The sequence below is a fragment of the Berghia stephanieae genome, chromosome 7 (genome assembly GCF_034508935.2).
Source record: "Berghia stephanieae isolate SIO BIC M18660-M18661 chromosome 7, UCSD_Bste_1.3, whole genome shotgun sequence".
NCBI lineage: Eukaryota > Metazoa > Mollusca > Gastropoda > Nudibranchia > Aeolidiidae > Berghia > Berghia stephanieae.
The window spans coordinates 45,574,678-45,581,020 of NC_088366.1; positions in this window are offsets into that span (position 1 = coordinate 45,574,678).

The window sequence follows — 6,343 nt, forward strand, 5'->3', positions numbered from 1 at the left end:
TATATATATATATATATATATATATATATGTGTGTGTGTGTTTTTTTTTTGTTTTTTAAAAAAATATTATTTTATTAGGAGAGAAAAAATCAAAATAGTCCGTATCAGATGTGTTTGCTTGGATGAATTGAAAATTGAAACATTACTTATGGAAAGATGTCATTAAGATTTTTTAAAATGTAATACTACTTGTATTGTAATTGTAAATACTTATCTCTTAAGGTTTTAAATATTTGTATGTATTCTTTTCTTTTTTTTCCATTTGTTTATGTTAATCTTATACCTGATTAAATATACTTTGTTGAACAAATAACAAAAAAGAAAATCACATTTGTTCTTTGGATGTTTCCTTTGTCGTTTGGAAATATGTTTTGGATGAAATTCCCCTTAGGGCAGGTAAGGCGTTGGCCTTGCTATCTGCTATCTCCTCTAACTTATCTTCTTATGTATAATTTATCCTTTCTCTTAGCCATCTGTCTTTGTTCTGAAAGGATTCCATTTTTTGTTTTGTTTTGTTGTTGTTGTTGTTGACTTTCCACGAACTACTTAGGAAAGCCAATCCTACACCTCTAGAGGTCAGATTTACACACACACACACACACACACACACACTCATACACAGGAACAGCAATACAAGTATTAATGATACAGTACGGTCAATTATGAGTTATCAAACTTTGATGGCTTGCGCTCCTACATGTTAAACTCAAACAAAAGTTGTAAAAATATTAATGGCAGGGGAAACCGATTTTTCATTCATTTTAACAAAGGATAATTAGCAGTTTGAAATTAATTTTACAGTGCTTGTGACGTTATGTATGAGTTGCATTGTACATTAATACGGCACCTATAAGGTGCCATGCTACATCAACATAAAGTGTCACAGTCACAGGGAATTCACATATTGGGACCAAGCACGTCTGTTCCTGGCTAGAGTCACAATTTCGTCAATGGGCAAAGAATCCAGCCCATGTAGTAGAGTGTCTGCTGGTCAAGTTGTCGAGCTCTTCAAGTAGGCAATAAAAGTTTGATGCAGGAGGCAGTCTGCGTCCATGCGTAAGATATGCGACGTTAGAGTTAGATCATTTCCTGGATGGGGTTCCCGACTTACCATAGTGGACAGGGAGGTACTTGCTGTGCCTTTTATACCCCTATCTTACACATGAGTACGGTGAGAGATGTGAGTAAAGAGCCTTCATGGATTCAACCATGCACCATTCAGAGTGGGACTCAAACACACGACATTCCGATTCAAAGGCGATTGTCATAGACCACATAGCCGCACAATAAGACATGACTTATGATGATGATGATGATAATAATTATTATAATAATGATGATGGTTGCGACGGCAGTGGTGACGACGACGACGGTAATGATGATAATAATAATAATAATAATAATAAAAAGAATAATAATAATGATGATCATGATCATTACTGGGCGGGGTTCCTGGCCTCCCAAAGTGGACAGGGTGGCACTTACTTGTGTCTTCTATCCCCTTATATCTGTTTCCAATTTTCTTTCTGTCTTTGTCTTGGAATGAGATTACTTGGTTTTGCCCTGGCCATGGCTGTAGTGCTTAGCTGGGAGGGAAACAGTCAAATGTATAGTTATTGTTTTGGGAGATGATATTTTTTCCTTGTAAATCATCTCCCTGTTATGTATTATATTATTATTTATTTTATTGTTATTTTGAATGTATAATGTAAGCATTTGAGTGTATTCCTCTTTTTGGGATCTTGTGCTTATGTCCGGATGAGACTTATAGGTGATCTCAAACTTTAAGGACAACGGTGGTATGCTCTTGGAATCTACATCTGATCCCTATTTGTTCCCAGTTCCCCTTTGTCTTACTTTTTCTTGGGTACTTTAATTGTAATTCTAGAACTTAATAGTATCCCATTTTCTTCCTTTTTTACTGGCGCTGATATGACCTTAATGAAATCTGCTGCAAGCGTCGTAAAACACTTAAAAAACAAAAACAACATGATGATGACAATAATAATGATAATAATAATAATAGTAATAAAGATGATAATAATAATAACAATAATAAAGATAATAATAATAGTAATGATAATAATATATCTTTATTGTCCACAAAATAGAAAATCTTAAGTGGTTTACATTGCTCGAACAAATATAAGACATTTATAGAATGGATCTTATATTAAGATGATCCTCGCTCATAACAAATTTACTTCACAATGCACACAGACATCTTTACAATTTATACAACAGGGAACATAATATTTTAATGCATTGACATTAAGACTGATTTCAAATGTATCCACAGTGACTAAGTTACGCACTCGAACTACTCACTCCTCCTTCAATACATATTATTAAACCGTCCACATTTCCTTCACATATCATTCCTATTTTTCGCTTCTCTCTCTCTCTCTCTCTCTCTCTCTCTCTCTCTCTCTCTCTCTCTCTCTCTCTCTCTTTGCCATTGTATGTGTATCTGAAAGCATACAAACGCATTCCTTTATTAGGCATATGCAATATTCTTTCATATCTCTCTCTCTCTCTCTCTCTCTCTCTCTCTCTCTCTCTCTCTCTCTCTCTCTCCCTCTCTATTTATCTATCTATCTATCTCTCCCTCTGTCCCTCTCTCTATCTATCTCTCTCTCACCCCATCTTTCTCTCCCTATCTAATAATGATGATAATAATAAGAATAATTATAATAATAAGAATAATGACGATGTTGATGATGATAATGATGACGATGATGGTGATAATGATGGTATTGATAATAATGATAATTATAATAATAATGATAAATCATAAATACATGCATGCCGACAGACAGACATGCACTATAATAATAGGGTTTCTCTCTCTCTCTCTCTCTCTCTCTCTCTCTCTCTCTCTCTCTCTCTCTCTCTCTCTCTCTCTCTCTCTCTCTCCTCTCTCTCTCTCTCTCTCTCTCTCTGACGTTCCCTTCAACATATATTCAAGATCCTATAATTATAACTATAAAGCTATCTCTTTTTTTTTCTTTTTTTTTTTTTTTCTTTGTTTGTTCGTTTTTGTTTGGTTTTTATCCGGACTCATTTATTGTTCTGCAAAAGGAATGCACAAGGCAATCGATTTTGACTCAATATCTTACTTAGTGGATTAATTTCAGTAACTTTTACTATTATAACGAAGTACTTATTAAATTATGTCAGATTGAATGAGAACAATTTCACCGAGTATAAAGTCGTCATTTTCCCAACAAACCTCGCCTGAACCTGGCATTATAAGTAAGAGAAACACAATAGTCAGCTTAAACTTAAAATTCATGTCTATTTACCCAAACTACAGGTGAACGCATTAAACTACAGGTCTTTTTCAGGAAAGAGTCTCTCGTATTCAGTCTTCTTCTTCTTCTTCTTCTAGGTTCCATGCCTGGTCCAGGCTTCGGATACTGCATGAATTATCTCTCTCCATTCCTCCCTGTCTCTTGCTTTTTCAAACAGCTCTTGGATTGTTAGGTTGGTGAAGCCCTTCAGTTGGTCTATGAGTGTTTTTCTTTGTCTCCCCCGGGCGCGTTTACCAGGTATTTTTCCACAACTTGCCAGGTATTCATTTTTATCTTTCCTTACTATGTGTCCGAAAAAGGATAGTTGTCGATCCGCTATTAAGGGCATTAGTTTCCTTTGTTGGTATGTTTGTTTTAGCACTTCTTCGTTCGTTTTGTGTGCAGTATACGATATTCTCTGCATCCTTCTCAAGCACCACATTTCAAAAGCTTCAATGTTCTTTTATGTTTCTGCATTTGTAGTCCAGCTTTCGCATCCGTATAACAAGATTGGCCACACGTAGCACTTCAAGACTCGGAATCTAATCCCGAACGACATCTGTTTGTTTTTCAAAATGTTTCCCAGGTCCATGAAGGCCTGTTTGGCTTGAGTTATTCTTGCTCGTATGTCTCGGTTACATCTTCCATCTGTTGTCACTATTGAACCTAGGTATTTAAAACTTTCTACGTTGGTAAGTTGCTCGCCGCGAATCGTTATATTGCAGGTGTTGTTGTTTTCGGGGTTTTTCTGTATTACCATGCATTCCGTTTTGGTGATATTCACTTCCGTTCCCTTGGCTTCACTATCTACTACCACTTTGTCAACAATCTTTTGAAGTTGGATTTCTGATGTTGCAATGAGTACCGTATCGTCTGCGTATCTTATATTATTTATGTTGTGACCTCCTACTTTTATTCCCTCCATATTATTTATGCCCCTCATGATTGTTTCTTGGTATAGATTAAACAGATCTGGTGAGGCAACACACCCTTGACGGACTCCTTTCTTAATAGGAATGGAATTTCCTGTAGAGTTTCCGATTTTGATAGATGCCTGCTGGGTGTAGTATAATGTTTGCATGAGTCTGAGGTCTTTCTCATCAGCGCCAATGGAGTGCAGTTGTTTTAGTATTTCTTCGTGGCGTACTCTATCAAAAGCTTTTTGTAGTCGACAAAACAGAGGTATAGTGGGGTCTGAACCTGTATAGCTCTTTCACTTAAAACACGGAGGAGGTATATTGCGTTCCTTGTCCCTCTGTCAGGTTGGAATCCATATTGTTCTTCTGCGATTTCGGGGTTAATCTTATTCCTTAGCCTGTTGATAATTATACGCAACAGTATTTTGTTGATGTGGCTTATTAAACCTATAGTTCTAAAATTTTCGCATCTGACTGCACCTGCTTTCTTTGGTATTGCTATGAAAATAGAGTTACAGAGATCTTCTGGAATTTTCCCAGTGTTGTATATATTGTTGAATAATATGTGAAGTTCATCAATTGCTAGATCTCCTAGGCTTTTTAATACCTCTACAGATATTTCATCAGGGCCTGTTGCTTTACCATCCCTCATTCGTTCCATGGCATGTTCAATTTCACTTTTGGTGATGTTTGGTCCGCTTAATGGTTCTTTGAATTTCAATGGTGGTTCATTTCTATTTGGATCATTGTACAGTTCGCCTATGTATTCTACCCATCGGCTTTCTATATGTTGTTCTTCAAATAGCAGTTCCCCTTGTTTGTTTTGGATACAACTTCCTGCTGCTTTGCTTTTCCTTTTCCCTGATAGTTCTTTTATTCTTTGGTGAGCTTGTTGGGGGTTGGGTTTGTATTCTCTTTCGATTTCGCAGCATTTCCAGTCTAGATAGTTCTCGTGTGCCTCGATGCATTTGGATTTAATGTTCAATGTTTGGTATTCTGCAGACCCTCTGTTGCATTTTCGTCTTTCTTCAAATAGGTTTAGAATTTCATTTGTCATCCATTCCTTTTTGCTGTTTATTTGAGCTATTGGTAAATGCTTTTCTGCAGTTGCTTTGACACACTTTTGGAATATATCAAATTGTTTTTCACATTTTTCATTATCAGGTTCACTTTGGCTTTGTATCATGAGTGCATTTTCAAATTCTTCTCTCATTTTTGTTTGTATGCCATTGTCTTTGCATAACCTGTAATCCCTCTTTATTCTACCAGCTGTTCTCTGAATAGCTTTAAACTTTATCCTTACTGTACAAACAACTGGGACATGGTCACTGTCTACATCGGCGCCTGGGTAGGTTTTGCAATTTAATATGCCATTTCTGAATCTTGATGATACTGCTATAAAGTCTATCTGGTTCCTTGCTCTGTCCCCTGGTGATTGCCATGTCCAGGTTCTTCTTGGGTGTTGTTGAAACCAGGTGTTTGAAATCATTAATTTATTTGTTCTACACCAATCTGCCCAGATGTTTCCTCGTTCATTTCTGTCTCCGAGTCCATGTGGTCCGATGATGTCACCATCTCTGCCTCTGCCAATCTTAGCATTTAGGTCCCCCATTACCATAAGGACTTCTTGTGATTTACACATTCGTTTTGCTTTGTCTAGTGAATGGTAAAACTCTGTCATATCTGCATCTGTCGCCTCTTCTGTTGGTGCATAAACTTGAATAATATTGGTGTCAACTACAGGTCCTCTTAGCTTAACCAACAAAACTCTGTCTGAGATTGCTACGTGCCCTTTGTAAAATTTGGTTGATTGTTGGTCTAAGATCATCCCTACTCCTTTTTGGAAAGAGGTTCCACCACTCCATATGATCTTATATGTCGTGTTGTTTTCTCGTTTTGACATGGTTCCCTGCTCTTTCCATCTCATCTCTGCCAGGCCAAGAATATTTATTTGGAGCCGTTTCATTTCTTTCATGAATGTAATTCATTTCAATTCAGTCTTCACTGTGTCCTAAATTAAAACACATAATTAAAAGTGAGTAAAAGTAAAATAAATAAAAAATGTGAAAAAGTCGATCAAACTTCTCGAGTCACTCGGAATGGTGTCAACGTGTTGAAGTTAAATATTCTGAA